General features: G+C 38.7%; 1 pseudogene; it reads right to left on the bottom strand.

Annotated features, from left to right (window-relative positions):
- LOC130215783 (5-hydroxytryptamine receptor 3A-like) overlaps window positions 1-17,122 on the bottom strand; it is a 24,072-nt pseudogene extending 6,950 nt beyond the window's left edge.
- Between the last annotated feature and the right edge of the window lie 1,710 nt (window positions 17,123-18,832).

Below are 18,832 nucleotides of genomic sequence, written 5' to 3'. Positions count from 1 at the left end.
AGCTGCTGAACTCGGCATATACATCATGTTTTTGTTTTGATTTATGTGGCTTTACACAGCCTTTTGGAATTATTTCCTACAATTATCAGATGATATGGCATGCTGTGTGTACTTAATTGTGCTCACAACCCATTCACGTGGCCTCCATTTCCCAGGTGAGTGACATTATATACTTATATACCATCACGATAAATGTATTTGTTTTACTTGAGATCATTTATAATTCTTATGATTCTTTAGAGCTGTAATGCCCTCCAGAATCTGCCAGATTGATTAGCTGTAGGCTCTAGAACAGTCATCTGAAGCGTTGTCATACAGTGTTATGCTGGATTTCATGAATAGCCTTGCATTTGCTAACACAGACTATATCTGAAGTTGTTTGGAAGTCATTTTCCTCCTGTAGAAAAACATCATAAGATCAATCTATAGTGGCTCAGTGTATTACAGCAGCGTTTTTAAAAGTCTAAACACTTTATTGATATAGTGTACAGCCAAGCACATGTGGTCAGAACCCAAACGAGTCGCAGGTAATAGAGTATTAAGCGTTTCTTAGCAAAATGCTAGCAGGCGACTGTAGCTCCGCTTACGCCTCTTTGCCCTTGTTTGGTAACCCCTGGTCGGTGCGATGACACGCAAACAAAATGGCGCCGGTTGGCCACGCCTACTTGTAGCCTCATTTGCACACTTCAGAAACCTATGGATGACGTCACGAATACTACGGCCATATCTTTTAGTCTATAGTGAAGATCTGTGGATTTTAATTACAATAAATATTTTTAAGGCTGTTTTCAGTAAAAAATGAATGACAATCAGCTTTTACAGACACTACACAGTTTTGTACATATTTGTATGCATCTCTCTCTATACACTGAAAAAATGACTTTTGCTGCTTGTTTAAATTACTTATTTAAAATGAGTTGAAACACAGTTTTAATGTTTTTTTAGGGAGAACTTAGTTGTTTTATGTTCAATCCACTTAAATTTGTAAAAATGAATACATCAGCTTAATAGATTTGTGTTGGGACAACTCGAAGTGTGGAACTCAGCATTTTTACAGTGTATATACACTGAAAACAATTATTCATGCACTGTAAAACCCAACACAGTCAACTTTATCAAATGAAATGAGTGTAGTTAACTCAAAATTGACTGAAAGTTAATTCTACTCATTTGAAAAGAGTTTTGAACTCGGTGTTGAAGGTAATGAGGTAATTAAATACCTCATTACTTCAACTTAAATGGAGTAAGTTCACAGTACTCATATAGATTAGTTTTTTTAACTCAAATGGTTTGTTGCAATCGGTTTCCTCAAACAGTTTGAGTTGCCATAACTTATTGAGTTTTACAGTACTCAGTTGGTTTGAGTTCTCTTCATTTATTGGGTTTCACTGTGCTCAAATTGCTTCGTTTACTCAAATAGATTAAGTTCACAGTACTCATTAGCATTAGTATTTGAACTTAAAAGGTTTGTTGCAGTCGGTTTCCTGAAATATTTTGAGTTGCCTTAACTTATTGGGTTTTACATTGTTGGATTTACTCATTTTTGTAAGGTAAGGGGTTGAAAACTGTTTATGGGCTGAATTTTAACAAATTAAATGTAGTAATGTTCAACTTAATTTGATTGTTTAAATTCAGCTTATATAAATTGTTTCTCCTTATTACAATTCTCCTTATTATATACAACATTTTATTCTCAAAAAGTTTACTTCTTGCTGTTTCTAGCAGTGTTTTTTTGAGTTATGGAGTGCTAAAAAGAGATTCCCAAAATCCCCTTTGTAAAAACCCTAAATAAATTATTTGTTCTTGAAATGTATGCAAATTTGCGCACATTTAAATAGGTATAATAAAAAAATACCTAATTTAGATGTTAAAATGGGACATTTCAGGAGCTTATATGAACTGTATTTTACTGTAGGACAGTTATGCAGTATGCGGACTGTGAAAATGACTATATTTTACTGTAAATATATACATACAATTCGGTAAATACATATACAGCAAGATAAATGGTGCTGTAAATGGAAATACAGTGTTTCTGCTGTTATTGATTTACAGTAAGTTCCTGTAGATTTTACAGGAAACTGTTAACAGGGTAATTAACTGACTGGGGACGAATGGTGCCAAATATTACTATTATTATTATTAACTATTCAACTATAGTGCCTTTTCCCTTAAATGTAGATATAAAAAAATTATTATTAAAATCTGACTAAACAAAATTAAGGGCAGCACGGTGGCTCAGTGGTTAGCACTGTTGCCTCACAGCAAGAAGGTCACTGGTTTGAGTCCAGGCTGGGCCAGTTGGCATTTCTGTATGGAGTTTGCACGTTCCCATGTATGAGTGTTTCCCAGTACTGGGTTGCGGCTGGAAAGGCATCCGCTGCATAAAACATATACCGGAATAGTTGGCGGTTCATTCCGCTGTGGCGAACTCTGAAATAGACGCTAAGCTTTTTTTAAAATTAGACTTTAGGGTAATTAATGGGTTAAAATTTCATTCCCTTTCACCACTTTTAAAAGCATTAAAATGGTTGATTAACTGACTTTCTCTTACTGCTATATGAAAACGAACAGGGTTAAGTTAAGCGGGCCTTCACAGAAACACACAATGCAATGAAATGCAACGAAAGCAGAGCTGTTACTGGTGTGCATGTAGGAGCCGAAGGTGAAGGTGCAGTTCTGTATGTCGAAAGGGAAATTGAAGATCTGCAGGTTACAGGCGCTAACCAGCCTCAGCATCCTGTCGTAGCGGATGTGGCCTGTGTGGTTCACATACACAAAAGGGCAGGCCTGAGATACATCGTCATCCACACTAAACAGGAGAAGAGAGAATAAACATCAAATGTCCGCTTTATATTTTACATGTTAAATCACTTTATATATTAAATTAAAACACAATACATATGCTGGAATAGTTGGTGGTTTATACCGCTGTGATAAATAGGGAAATTAATAAATGAATATACATAATTATACATTAATTTTGTGGCCAGATATGTGTACTGTAGCCAATTTTTAGCTGCTCATAATTTGTATAAGCAAATCTGCTTTTTTATGTACTACCTAGTTTTTCCACAAGGTGGCAACACTTAACATCTAAAAAAAAAATTTGTTTACGTACAGTGGTGTGAAAAGGTGTTTGCCCCCTTACTGATTTCTTATTTCTTTGCATGTTTGTCAGACTTTAAAGTTTAAGATCATCAAATAAAAGTAAATATTTGTATTAGAAAATACAAAACTGTGTGAAAAAGTGTTTCACCTAATAACTGGTTGGGCCACCTTTAACAGCAACAACTGCAATCAAGCACTTTTAATATCTTGTAATGAGTATTACAGCGCTGTGGAGGAATTTTGCTCCACTCATCTTTGCAGAATTGTTGTAATTCAGCCACTTTGGAGGGATTTCGAGCACGAACCACCTTTTTTTTAAGTTCATGCCACAGCATCTCAATTGGATTCAGGTCAGGACTTTGACTAGGCCACTCCAAAGTCTTCATTCGTTTTTCTTTAGTCGTTCAGATGTGGATTTGCTGGTGTGCTTTGGGTTATTGTCCTGCTCCAAAACCCAATTTTGCTTCAGCTTGAGGTCACTAACAGATGGCTGAACATTTTGTTTACACAAGGGCTATGTTGTTTTGTATTTAGTTTTACTTTAATAATAATAACCATCATTTAAAAACGGCATGATGCATTTACTTGTGTTATATTTGACTAATATTTACATTTGTTTGATGACAAACATGCAACAAAATAAGATACCAGTAAGGGGGCAAACACTTTTTCACACCACTGTATGCTATGCATTTTTCAGTGCATGAATGCTATCAAAAAAAAAAGTATAGGATGAAAGTCTGCGTTCAATGTGCACAAAAATAAGTTGACAATACTTTGGAATTGAAGCTTTGTATTGAATTGGCATAAAAACAAGATGAAGATAGTTGATATTAAATTCTGATACTGCTAGATGCAACATAGTGGGATGCAAAACAATAGATTATTTTAAAGATTATTGCAGAGTGTTAAACAAGAAACAATCTATTTACCAAATTTGACTATTTATCATTCATAAGTATATACACTCACCGGCCACTTTATTAGGTACACCTTAGTAGTACCAGTTTGGACCACTTTTGCCTTCAGAACTGCCCTAATCCTTCATGTCAGAGATTCAACAAGCTACTGGAAATATTCCTCAGAGATTTTGCTCCATATTGACATGATAGCATCACGCAGTTGCTGCAGATTTGTCGGCTGCAAATTCATGATGCCAATCTCCCGTTCCACCACATCCCAAAGGTGATCTATTGGATTGAGCACTGGTGACTGTGCAGGCCATTTGAGTACAGTGAACTCATTTTTATGTTGTTATGCACTCGTCAGCGCTGAGTGTGGGCGGAGGTGAGAGCCGCGCGAGCGTGATGCAGCGGGTGTTTACAAGTGGTCGGCTTGACAAATCACAGCTTGCGCTATGCGTACGCATTACATTTTTTGAGAGGTGTGCGTCAGCGATGGCCACAGCGAGGGCTATGCGTCCACGCGTAGGCTGCGCCGTAGCATACGCGTGCACTTGAGGCAGTAGTATAAATCAGCCTTTAAACCAGCACCACCACCGCCAGCCTGAACTGTTGGTACAAGGCAGGATGGATCCATGCTTTCATGTTGTTGATGGCAAATTCTGAGCCGAGTATCCGAATGTGGCAGCAGAAATGGAGACTCATCAGACCAGGCAACGTTTCTCCAATCTTCTATTGTCCAGTTTTGGTGAGCCTGTGTGAATTGTAGCCTCAGTTTCCTGCTCTTAGCTGACAGGAGTGGCACCCGGTGTGGTCTTCTGCTGCTGTAGCCCATCTGCCTCAAGGTTGGACGTGTTGTGTGTTCAGAGATGCTCTTCTGCAGACCTCGGTTGTAACGAGTGCTTATTTGAGTTACTGTTGCCTTTCTATCAGCTGGAACCAGTCTGGCCATTCTCCTTTGACCTCTGGCATCAACAAGGCATTTGCGCCCACAGAACTGCCGCTCACTGGATATTTCCTCTTTTTCATTCTCTGTAAACCTTAGAGATGATTGTGCCAGAAAATCCCAGTAGATCAGCAGTTTCTGAAATACTCAGACCAGCCCGTCTGGCACCAACAACCATGCAATATTCAAAGTCACTTAAATCCTCTTTCTTCCCCATTCTGATGCTCGCTTTGAACTGCAGCAGATCGTCTTGACCATGTCTACATGCCTAAATGCATTGAGTTGCTGCCAAGTGATTGGCTGATTAGAAATTTGCATTAACGAGCAGATGGACAGGTGTACCTAATAAAGTGGCCGGTGAGTGTATTTTTACAGTGAATACAACAATATAAAATGACTTTAGATTTAGATTTTTGTTAAATGATTGTCCGTCAGACTTTAAATGCACATTTGGTTGGTGTATTCGCATAGCATGTTAAGTTACATGAAGTGAAATGCCTACAATAGTTCTCCCCAGTGTAATAAAATGTTTTTATTATGTTCATAAAATGTCTAAAACTCCCTCAGTAGACGACACTTACAACTCATAAACGATGATATCAGGAGTCCAGAGATTTGCGACTGGAAGAGAGATCTTTGTAATACCATCGCAGACTTCAGGATCCCAAATGAGGAACTCGTGGAACCAGTACTAAAACCAAAGATGATCGAAAAACAGTATTATTCTTACAGTCAGGCAGTTATTTAAATGTCTTTAGTCTCTTTATGCACCAAACTTACCAGCCTGAGCCAGAGGAATGTGGTAAGGATCTGCGCTTTTTCATTCTGCAAAACAGATCACACTTCTAATGTTTAGTATATTTTTAGTATATAACTAGACACTTATAGCTAGTCCCGTGTAGACTCACCACTCCCAAAATAGCATAGAGCGTGAAGGAGATGTTGGTGATGGTCGGGGTGCTTAGGTTTAGTGAAGGTCTGAAGGACTTCCGGTCAATCACTTCCTGCAAAGATTCATATGAAGGTCCACTCTGTCCTTCTTCACATCGGAGCATATTCACCAGACATGGTGACACTAAATATCACAACAAAACCAGAAAAACTAGCTTAGTTACTTCATTTGGTATCTGTTTTCATGTTTAATAGCGATTTATATTGATGCAAATGCTGAACTACACAATACTCCTACACACAGTTTTAAATTATTAATCATAGATTTTACACTTACCATAGTTTCACTGTATTAAAACTGCTTACATAAAGGTTTGAAGTGAATTAAAAGTTATCTTTAAATAAAAAATATTTAATCCCTTACAAAAACAACACACACATACGCACGCACGCACGGACACACACAAAGTGGTTTTAAAACACTGTTAACCATAGTTACCACAATTTAACCATGGTTTAGCTACTCTAAACACAGTTTAATCATGGCATATTATTGTAATAAAACCGTGGTTATATAAAAAGCAATCAATAAACAGGAAACCATTTTCGTAATGAATATAGTACACAAACCGTTAAAATATGATATTTAAGGATAACCATATCGTCCACAGCAGCTCCTCTGCCGCTTTAAACTTTCAAGCAGACTGATTTCTGATTGGCTGTCAACATATTCAATCGTTCAGCTAGAAAAAAACCGTTTCAGTCGCTTTAAATTTGGCGCTCTTTACAGCAGGGCGGATTCTGATTGGCTGCCGGTCGTTCATCAGCGGAAAAAACGATCTATTACCTTTAATTTAGAACAATGTTTAAGTCAGCTATATAATCGATGTAATCATTGTTATCTTGGAGTCATTAAAACAAATCGTGCAGCATGAGGAGAGATGAGCTTTAAGCAGTGAAATATCATCCCAAATCCTTGATATGACAGCAGGATTGAGGCTCTTTAGAAAAGTTTTGAGGTAAGAAATTACAGTTTATAACCTACGTACGATGATGATGATAGATATGAGAATGTTATATTAATGTTCGGAAAACAGGGAATACCAGCATTTGAAAATATGGAAAAATGTTAACAACTTTTTGTGAATGAGACGAGTAAAAACAAAATCATACAGACAACACTTTGTTTTTCAAGTTTAATGTGTTCATTAAAAATGTTTTGAGGTTATTTTATTTATTAGCTATTAATTAATTTGTTTATCAAGCTAAACACTGAAAATCTTTCTCTTTACAGGCATATTAATATGAGCATATATAATACAAATATAACTCTCGTCATAAGCTTTCCTTTAGCCTGCTTTAAAGTAAAACAATCTTAAATAGCGCTGAATCCCTGTAGGTATTTCATATTTTTCTGAACAAAGCATTAGCTGATTAAAGTATAAATATCTTTATAATAAGTAGAACTTTTTTTACCTGTAAGTAGAGTGAAGTAAGCCAAAAGAAAACGCCAAAGACGTCCCATAATCCACTGAGGAGATATCCTTATGGTTAAAACTGCAGAAGTTTAAATCGTACTGCTTACTTCCACAGCTGAAAAGTGATTATTCATCTCTGGCACCGTCATGCACAGTTATATGTTGTTTCACACCTTCAATAACCACTGACCTTTCTTATTTTAATAGCATTGGCTGATTTCATTAGTGATCCTCCTTGTTGTTCCAGTAGATGTAAAAAAACATGTTCAGCGCCACACATTTAATTAGAGGAAAAAACACTGGATTCTCACTTGAGCTTTTATGATGCTCAAGATGTTGACATGGTTTCTTTTTTTGTATTTGTATTTTATTGTAAATGTATTTGTCATTGTGTATTTTATTCAGTGTCTAGCTTTATAATTTCAATATCCCTTCTAGAAATGCATAGTACTTAATATATAACCATTTCCTTGTGACTTCTTTTACAGCCACACATCAAATTATTACCTTTGATTTACCATAATTCATTATTTGAAGGTGTACTAAAATATATTTATTTCAGTTTACTTTATTTTAAAAAGAGAAACATGAAATCAGGGCAGCATGGTGGTGCAGTGGGTAGCATAATCACCTCACAACAAGAAGGTTGCTGGTTTGAACCTTGGATGGGACAGTTGGCATTTCTGTGTGGAGTTTGCATGTTGTTTGTGTGGGTTTCCTCCGGGTGCTCTGTTTTACCCCACAAGTCAGAAGACATGTGCTAATTGAATAAACTAGATTGTTCGTGGTGAATGTGTGTAGAGATGTTTTCCTTGCAAAATAACGTGGCAGTCACACTACACTTTTCACAGACAGGAAACACAAGGTCGTGTGACAAGTTTCGCAGTTTGCTTGGTGTACTCTGACCAATTGAGGATCAAAACATGACCTCTCTAGACAGAAATTTTAGATATGGACCAAACGCTCGTTTTTTTTAATGGCTAATCATCTTCTTTAATCCCGCCCCTTTTCACAGCGGTGTATGACAGAATTTCACTCTATTAATAGCAATAATAACAGAATTAACTCCAGTAATAATTAGAAAAAAAATAGTACATTCATCATGGCACACAAAAATTAGTTATTAGAAATTATTTTTATGTCGGCACCAATAGCCTAGTGGTTAGTGCGTCGACACCGAGGTGCTCGTGGTGACATGAGTTCGATTCCCAGCTCGAGGTCCTTTGCCGATCCATGCCCTCTCTCTGCTCCCCATACTTTCCTGTCTCTAATCTCCACTGCCCTATCAATAAAGGTGAAAACCCCTAAAAAATTATTATAAAAAAATAAATAATTTTTATACTATTTAAAAATAAATCTGTTCGTTAAACAGCACTTAGGAAATATTTGAAAAAGAATTTCAATTTAAAGGGGTGATCATACTTGCCAACACTCCCGTTTTTCCCGGGAGTCTCCCGTATTTCAGACACATCTCCCATTTTGTCTCCCGGAAAACTCCTGGAATTTAACTCCCGGAATTATGTAATTGATCAATTTGAACAAATAAAACCCTTACAGGTTGTGACTCACTATCCACAGCTTCGTCTGTTGGAGGAGTTTTTAACCGAATCCAGCACTGAACTGGGAGAGCTTCTGGAAGCTCTCCTTTGTCAAAGATTAGCTGTATATTTATTATAATTCTCTGGAAAATAATTAAAGTTCAATTGTAAGCACGTCTCTCTTTGTGTCGTGTCCTTTGGAAGCCCAAATACAGAAACAGAAGAAGCTCTGTGGAAATAGCAGCGTTTGGACGCCATTTTAGCTTTCTCTGCTATAATGTTACAGCACCTCTGGCCACGCCCCTGTGCTGCTAACGTGTTTGTGATCTCACTAACCTGGCTGTATTTTTTTGTAGTTCCCAAAGTTTATTCGCTGTAGCCTTTGCTAAGCTAATTCTGTACAATCCAATGTCTCCCTTTGCATTGAACTTTGAGCGTCTTACATTCAGAGATGTTGTTTATGCTCACACAGCTACATTACACATCAACTAAAGTTTAACATATGACAACGTAGTGGACCACCCTTTTAAATATTTTTTTCTTTGTGTCTAGACCCCAAACATACATAATTTTATGCATTTAATAAAGTTAAGACTACACATTTTCAGCCGAGTTTTGGTTTGATCATTTTAATACAGGATGTTGTGGTCATTCGTAAATTACTTAATTAGTCATTGTTTTCATTCTTTTTTCTTCTATCACACACATTATTATAAAACATGCAATAATCAGATGCAAAGCAACATGTACATTAGACTTGTTTCATATCCAGAACACAGCAATAATTTTTGACTCAAAAATTGTGAAATAAAAATATTGTGTGATCTAAACCTAGTATTAAAGTCTCTATAGTTGTATAAACTAAAGCAAGATTACTTTGTTGAAGATCCATTACATCAGAAACAAATCCCAGTGATGTCCTCAGATGTTAAGCGTCTTCAGTTTAGACAGACACATACAGTTAAGTACATAAATAATTCTCATCTTGAGGGTTGACAGCAACAGATTTCAAATGCAAACAGCACACTTGAACTAAACTCTGGTCCTTTTATCTGCTTATTGTAATTGGGATAATGAGGGAATGACACACACCTGGCCATGGAACAGCTTTGAAGCCAAGCTTTGTCCAATTACTTTTGGACCCTTAACAAGTGGGAGGCACATATGCAAACTGTTGTTATTCCTGCACTGTTCACCTGATTTGTAAATACCCTCAAATTAAAGCTGACAGTCTGCAGTTAAAGCACATCTTGTTTGTTTAATTTCAAATTGATTGCGTTGGTATATAGAGCTAAAATTGTTAGAATTGTGTTGATGTCCAAACATTTATGGACCTAACTGTAACTAGGGTTGGGTACTGAAACCTGGTGCCATACCAATGTAACCAATATGCACTGGACTGAATCAGCATGTGAATTTCGGTGCCTAATTTCAGTGCCACTGGTGTCATGACAACGACGTCAAAGCCACAGCAAGGTATGCGTTGTGTAACACCAAAGTCCCTTTAAGGCAAGTCATTTCACTCGGCAGCCATCTTTGAAACGCCGCTCTGGCATTCTGTTTGAATAGGGAAACATCAAATTCTCCAAAAATACTTGCCAAGCTTACGGTGACACAACAACTGTCTATTTAGTTTCATTTCTAAATTTTCGTATCACACAAAATCTACAGAAACTAACATCTGGTCCGAGCCCCTTCCCCGGAGAATTGTCATTCTATAGTGATCGTTGATTGGCTCCTGTACTAGAAGGCAGGGCTTCATTCGCCATGCTGACAGTTACACTTTTCCCCATTCAAAAGTGACATGTCTTGTGTATTCTATAGTCTTTGGTAAGACTATCTCTAAACATTTAATTCTAAACAACTTTGAGGGATATCAAAGAGCATAGAATCACCAAGAGGTGACACTCTAAAGCAGGTTGCACACCAGAAGCACTGCTCGGTGCTGCGACACGGAGCGCACATGACAGTTAAAAGTATCACACACCATACGCGCACATTCACATGATATTTAACATGAAACTAATCAGATGGCGCTCTGTGGCACAGCAGGAATATGAACGGCATCCTGAGTCGTGGCTGGGCGCTGCCGACAGCCGCCGACTTGTGGCGCCGGTATGTGTACCCTGATAGAAACCTATGTTTAGAATTCTGAAATGTATGGCGCTGCATGGTGCTTCTGGTGTGTGACCCCTTAATGCGATTTGGGAAGCAGCCACTAGATGGCGCGGCGGCCATTTTGGAATGAAAATTCCAATAGAACAACAGCATATTATAAGTCTGTAAAATAAACTATTAAAAGTGCTGATGATTGTGATTGTAAGTGTTGTATTGTCGTCTATCAGGTTGTATCTCAGCTTTAATGCGCTTTTTTTTCCCGCCTCTTGGTGATTCTAAGCTCTTTGGGCATATGGACACCATCAACAATGTTGTTTGTTTTTGTTGCTAGCAACATATAGAAGGCAAAGCATGCAGTTAGGTGCATCCAGTGAGTGACTCCCTTCAGAGTCATCAACACGCATGATCACATTCATCAAATTTTAACAATATTGTTCAATTTAAATGATTCACATAAATAGATTAAATAGATAAAAAGTTTTTCTAGAGTCATTCACGATAATTTTGTGTCTCAAAAGTATCATTTCAAGCACGGTACCGTTTTAAAAGTATTGATTTAGCACAGGTATCAAAATTACCCCAAATGATACCCAACTCTACGCGTAACATGCTAAGACTTTTTGTCTAGATTGTACGAGTTCAGCCACAGAAACATGATTGTGCTTAAACTCACAACAACAAAAATCATATACAGCATAAAGAACATTCGGTCAAGCACATGCGCAAACACCATCCATTCATCTGAGCTGCTGCCATTATCGAAGTGCTCTTCAACATGGTGCCGGATGGCCAGCAGATCAGTACTCATCTTCTTCATTTCTTTTAGACATTGGTCCGAGAGTGTCTCTGGACTTGCACTTATTTGCTCTTTCTCTGGAATATTGGTCATCATGTTTTTGTAGAAGGTCGGCTCAGATCTGTTTGCTGTAAGAAAGAAACAGGACAACCATTGGAAAGCATGCTTTACCTCAATCATAAGAACTCTGGCGTTAAGTCCATACCAGTTAATCTAGTGTGTAATCATCCAGATCTTGGATACAAAAGGAGTCTTACCTTCAGAGTTTTCATCAGAAGACTTCCTCATACAAACAAGCCGAACCATATATTTCAGGACCAAAATGTTGAGCCACTTTGGTAAGGGAGGAAAAGTACGGGAGCCACAGAGGACATTGGTGATGACGATAGTCTCAAGAAGACTTGCTACCATCAGGGCCAAGCACATCGAGAAAAACACATCTAGATGGAGGGAAAAAGATTAGGTCTGGTAAGGTTGGAGACTCCTAGGCTACAGTTTACAAAAGCATTAAAAGGTTAAGTAGATTGTACACACAATTGACCTATCTCAGCCTCATCCTATTAGATATCATTGCTAACTTGGACAAACAAACACAGTTGCTTAAGGTCCCGGTGTTCTTCAAGGGGATTTATTTTCATACTTTGTTTTAGGGCAGAAAGAAGTTTGAAAAGGTTAAGTGATGGTAAAGTGTTTTTGAAGACTCCAACACCCCGTGCTGTGTCACGCTGCTCTCACATGTAACTCTCAATAGCTCCGCGAATCTCCAACAAATTTATACTGACTCAGTGATCCCCTAAAGTTAGTTAAAATACCTGGAAATCATGGCGGCGAGAGAGAATGAGTAAGAGAACAGATTGCGAGTGCAAATCCCCATCTCTCGCATTGAGAGATCTGCTGTCAGTAGTTGGAGACGAGGAAAATATTTGAATGGTCCTGCATGTATTTACGCCTTTTTACATAGTACAACTGAAAGTTCTGTGTTTTTGACAATATTGCAAGTTCACTAAAAGCTGGCTGGAATTATTAGATAAAAAAAACTATATTTAATAATATAACATCTTTTAATTTACTTATTGCAATAAACAGTAGTTTATAGGCCTATTTCCTTTTAGTAAAGAAGTATAAGATTTATAGGTGTGCATTTTAACTTCTTGTGCATCAAACATGCGCTCCAAACTTTTTCTTGATTGAGACATGTTGAATTCCTCCTCCACGATTGGCAGTTTCCAAATTCCATTGTTCGTAATTTTTCTTTCCAATGTTGATATCTGTGTTATATTTTTTTCTGTGGTGGTTCATTCCACTGTGGCGACCCCTTACTAATAAGAGACTAAGCCAAAATCAAATGAATGGATGAATTATTTTCTGTAAAGCTGCTTCTGGCCATGACATGTTTACACCTAAATGGTTATAAGAGACGTGTTTAAGGGATTATATGCAGCATCCTTCATTTATTCTCTTAGGTAAGGTGAGATCTTCTCTTAAGGTTCATACTTAGAGGGAAAATGTGCTTAATGCATTATAAAGCTTGAAGCATTAGAATTGGAATTTAGTATAAGCTGATCATCATGACAAGGAATTGGTACTCGGTATCCTGATTGGAGCATCCCTAGCTTTGTCAGAGCAGCAATACTCCCCCTGGCTGTACAAGACTGATCTTAGTAAGTCAGTAAATACACCTTTAGAAAAAAGAAGTATACTTAAGTAAAGGTCAAGTGTAAAAGTATAGTTTATTTAGTAAGTATACTAATGTACTAGTAGTGTATTTGAATTGTTCTTCCAGGAACCCATTGAGATACACTGCAGTGACAAAAGCTGCACACTTTGTGGACAAACATGATATGTTAATTTTTAGCTTGTACGGTTGTACAACACTGTAAGATATTACTGATTTCATTTGATTCTGCGAGATTTATAAACACATGTCAACAGCAGCATATGGTTTATCCGAGTTCTTAATTTTTCTGATAGTAATGTATGTAACGATGCAGTGCCTTTGTCACTGTTATTATATAAATATGTTGCATGATTTATTCTGTGTAAGAAGACGCATCATTTAACAGAAGGACTTCATTTAAGGACTGGACTGAAACTATAAAGTGAGTTATGACTAAAAACCTAATTATATGAGGTGCTGTGGGGTTTTAACATTAGCAACATTTACGACAAAATCTGTAGTTCACTGACAAGCCACCCAAACAGCTTTTAATATCGCAGAATGATTATTTGCAATTTGACTATCGTGTGTTCTTTTGTTTTGTGTAGTTTGGCAGAAAACCATGGCTGTGTTTAGTAAACACTGCTCTAGCTGAACAGGAGCTGGAGATTCACAGCTGATTGCAGAGCCGGCTTTATAGAATAATGCAAACGACAATCGCATGGAGTTTATCGTTCAGCCCTACCCCCAGTGTAATCCTCATTGTAGTGATGCATTAAATCACTTTTATTAGGATTCTGTTAGTCGAGTCGATGCCACAAAGTTGCATGATCAAGATGAACAAGAGTGACATCTGTGTAGGGAAGATTTTTCCTTTGATTGAAAATCTTGTTTGCCTGGATTCCTATTGAAATGACTGGAATTTGTATGTGAGCTTTCGGAGAGCAGCAGTAAACATGGTTCCACTTCAATTGAGTAGATTGCTGCCATACCCAGCCGACACCTTGATGTTTTTGCTTTGACAAGAAAAAAGATGTCAAAAATACAAATAAGTTTGATGTGAATCTAGCATTGGTAAAACACATAATAATTGGTATCTGATGGCGTTTTGACATCAAGGTAGTTTACAAATGTAAATTTATCATTTGAAATTGAAGCTTTCACTTGAATAAAACATTTCTTATAATAGGTTTTCTGTCGTTATTTAGGTGGTCAAAAGGGCTTCAATGTGTGGATGTCAAATGGATGTCAAAGTTTCGACATCAAATCATTTTGCATTTTTGATTTGTTTTTTGACGTCATGCTTGATGTCATTTTGACATTAAGGTGACTGCTGGGTAAACACATATCCTTTATACTTTCTGGTCTTTTTACCACAGTAAAGATTCATTCTTTCATTTTCTTTTCAGCTTAGTCCCTTTATTAATCTGGGGTTGCCACAGCGGAATGAACCACCAACTTATCCATCACATTTTTACGCAGCGAATGCCCTTCCAGCCGCAACCCATCACTGAGAAACATCCATTTACACTCATACATTGCGGACAGTTTAGCTTACCCAATTCACCTGTAACACATGTTTTTGGACTTGTGGGGGAAACCGGAGCACCCAGAGGAAACCCACGTGAACGCGGGGAGATCATGCAACTCCACACAGGAATGCCAACTGACCCAGCCGAGGCTCGAACCAGCGACCTCCTTGCTGTAAGGTGACAGTACTACCTACTGCGCCACCGCGTTGCCCCACCACAGTAAAGATTAAATAATTTAAAAGTAGTGAAGAAGAAGGCTAGTATGACATACTTATGAGAGGTAAGTTGTTTCCTGTGACAGGCAGAAGGTCATTCATTAGCAGCAGAAAGACAGTGTAACCCAGGATGAGGGTCATTTTGAAGGAAGCACGGTCCACGCTTTGAGGAGGCAGTAAAAAGCTGAAGATATCCAAGGAGAGCAGGAAGCTGCTGGGAATCAGGAGGTTCACGACATACAGCGTAGCTCGTCGTCTCAAGACAATCTAGACCACAATGGTGAGAACATTGCATTAGTATTTGTCAAGTGTCAATAATAGAAGACATAACAGGACTGAGAACTTCAGTGTGAGATACATGCAATTGACACTTTTATCACACTCTCATGCTCATTTTGTAACACAATGGAAAATAAAAATGAGAGACAAAAAAAGCCAAGAACATCTGCCAGATTAATAATAAATAGCTAAATTATCCCTTCAAAGAATTTTGTGCTATAGGTGTGCCTTCGCACTGACGAAACCCAACTGTGTTGTCACCTCACCTCAATGGTCATTGGCTCAGTTTTGGATCAAATATCTGTGTGTAAATACATCAAATGGATGAAAGCTGACTGAAACAAGAATCGTGTTCTGCTCAAGAAGACGTGTCTCAGATGCGATCCGATGTTAACCTCACAAGAGCCAACGTGTGGAACAGACTAAACCAACTAGCCTGACCAACATACCATCAAAGCCCAATGGTCGAACGTCTGCTTGGCGTGTCCTGGCCTTTAATTTGGATGAGGATTTTATTGCTCACATAAGTAGGGTGCTCAAGATTTCAACTCTGAAAAAGTGCAGTGCAAGGGTCCGTCCACATGGGGCATCTTTTGCACGCCCAAGTTCATTATTTCCAATGGAGGCACACGGCTTGCGCATGTTGGAAGTGATTAGGATTAGACTAGCGACTTCAACTTGGTGTGTTTTCCAGGTGCGTTTAGTTGAAAACGTCTCAATGTTTCAAAATGGCGCAAGCGCACCGCGAGTCACATGACAAGAACTGACCAATCAGCTTCAAACTTTCTATGGAATATGCACATTTCAGTAATAATGGTAGACTAATGGCAGACAAATGCAGAGCTCCCAAACATTGCAGCGCTTTTTGATTTTCTCCATAAATAAACCTTGTATCAGAGCTGCAGCAAGGGTTCGCCAGCTGTTCATCCACTGAGAAAATGGTTGATGGTCACATAGAAATGACAGACTCTGATTTTTCCCCTAATTTCCAAGATGTCCTCACTGCAGTCTGTAGCACGATGATGTACTGGATCAGGTGCAATACATAGTGGACATTGTAACGTTCACTGTGGTAACGCCAAAACTACTATAATGGTTGAGTTTAGGGTTGGGATAGGTGTAGACGTTAATAAAACACAATATAATGGGTAATTTATTACCCGTGGTTGCACGTCCAACACTTATTGCACCTGATCCACTACGTCATGAGGACACACTCCAAAATTCCCCCAATGTTTAAAATGCCACCAACGTGAACAATGAGGTTATCCCAAGCTCCTTCCAGAAAGCTGTGTACAGGTTTCTCAGCCAGCATGTCTATCAGCTCCCACTCTCCTTTCGTTGTCATTAAATCAATAGACTCCTTGAAGATCTCCTTTGCTGGCTTATAGAAGAACAGCTGAACATCGTCACCTATGAAGAAAGGAAAGGTACAATAAATCACACCGAGTCAAACAGGAACCTGCATTTTTCCATTTTGTCCTACTCACGAGAATGTTTGTAGGAGTTGAAAGTATATGTGCAGTTCTGAAAATCAAACGGGAAGGTGTAGATGTCCAGTTTGCAGGAGCTGATAATGTGAAACGGCCGTCCATCGATCACTTGACCATTGGAGGTCACATAGACGTAATATGTGTCTGGTGCTCGGTTTTCATCCATGCTGCAAATTGATTGAGGGTGGTGGGTTAAAAACAGAAGGGGAACAATCCCTTTAAGCATCATGGGGTGGAAGCAGATTAGTAGTTCTGAAATAGCATAGAGTGTGTTTCGGAAAGTACACCCAAAACCCAAAAATGTAAATTCTGTTGTTAATTCTCGTAATCTAATTCAACTCGCCATCATGTCGTTTCATTCATCTTTGGAACACAAATTAAGGGCTGGGACACACCAAGTCGATGCTAAACAACTAGTCCTGATGAAAATCAACTGTGTTGTCTGAAAGAGTGTGCGATCTGCAACTGCGTGAGAGGACGTGTCTTTCTGCACCTGCAGTAGTCTGTTTACTCGTTTAGAAAAGGTTAAGTGGAACATGAGACATGTGTAACAGAGGCCAGCTAGCTAGTAAGTGCTGTACAGGTAAACCTCACTCCTCTTACCTCTAAAGGTGCTCTAGTGACAGACGCTAGAGGCCATGGTATTTAGCCTCCTTGGTAGAGCAACCGACTCCCATGTGGAAGGTCGCTGGTGCAATATCAGCTCCGAGCGGGTTGGGTGGCGTAGGACTGGCGGGGTTACATTGGTGCCGTGACCCGGATGGGAGTGAGGTTTAGGGGGGTGAGTGTAACGGAGGCCAGCTAGTAAGTGCTGTGCAGGTAAACCTCACTCCTCTGACTTCTAAAGGTGCTCGAGGGACAGACGGTAGAGGCCATGGTCTTTAGCCTCCTTGGTAGAGCACCCGACTCCCATGCGGAAGGTCGCTGGTTCGATACCAGCTCCGAGCGGGTTGGGTGATGTAGGACAGGCGGGGTATCAATATTGTTTTAATAATCAATAATCTTTTTTTTCACTGTATATGTAAAACTTGAACCTGTCATTCCCTTCAAACTCAAGCGAACTTTTCACCTCAACAAGAAATCTCTTCATGATTTAATCTCGTGACACGAGATCTCAATACACCCCTGAAATCAGCCTATAACTAAATATGGTGCTATACTGGTTATAATGGAGAAAAACCTGATGAACATTTATTTATTACTAGTCATCATTAGTCAAAGCAATTTATCTGACTTACAACTCATTGATGACAATGTCTGGAAACCAAATCTTTTCTCTTGGTAGTGAGATCTTTTTTGTTCCACACTCTGCAGGATCCCAGGTCAGACCTTCAATCTGCCACCTCTACAAAACAAGCAAACAAGCTAAAATCAAATCAGCAATGAACTTTACTGAAGCTTCAGTAATCATCACATCAGGGGAATTCGATACAACAATCTGTAAAAGACTGTTCAAGAAAAGATCCTTAATAATCAACATTAAGAAACACTCGTCTTTTTTGCTGTTGTTGTGGATGTTATCTGCTGTTCTTTTGAGATTCATTCATTCAATCATTTTCTTTTCGGTTTAGTTCCTTTATTCATCAGGGGTCGCCACAGCGGAATGAACTGGCAACTTATCCAGCACATGTTTTACGCAGCGGATGCCCTTCCAGCCGCAACCTATCACTGGGAAACATCCATACACACTCATACACTACAGACAATTTAGCCTACCCAATTCACCTATACCACATTTCTTTGGACTGTGGGGGAAATCAGAGCTCCCGGAGGAAACCCACGCGAACACGGGGATAACATGCAAACTCCACATAGAAATGCCAGCTGACTTCGAGGCTCGAACCAGCGAACTTCTTGCTGTGAGACGATCGTGCTA

Source organism: Danio aesculapii, chromosome 22, assembly GCF_903798145.1.
Source record: "Danio aesculapii chromosome 22, fDanAes4.1, whole genome shotgun sequence".
Taxonomy (NCBI): Eukaryota; Metazoa; Chordata; class Actinopteri; order Cypriniformes; family Danionidae; genus Danio; species Danio aesculapii.
This window is presented reverse-complemented; position numbering and strand designations above follow the sequence as displayed.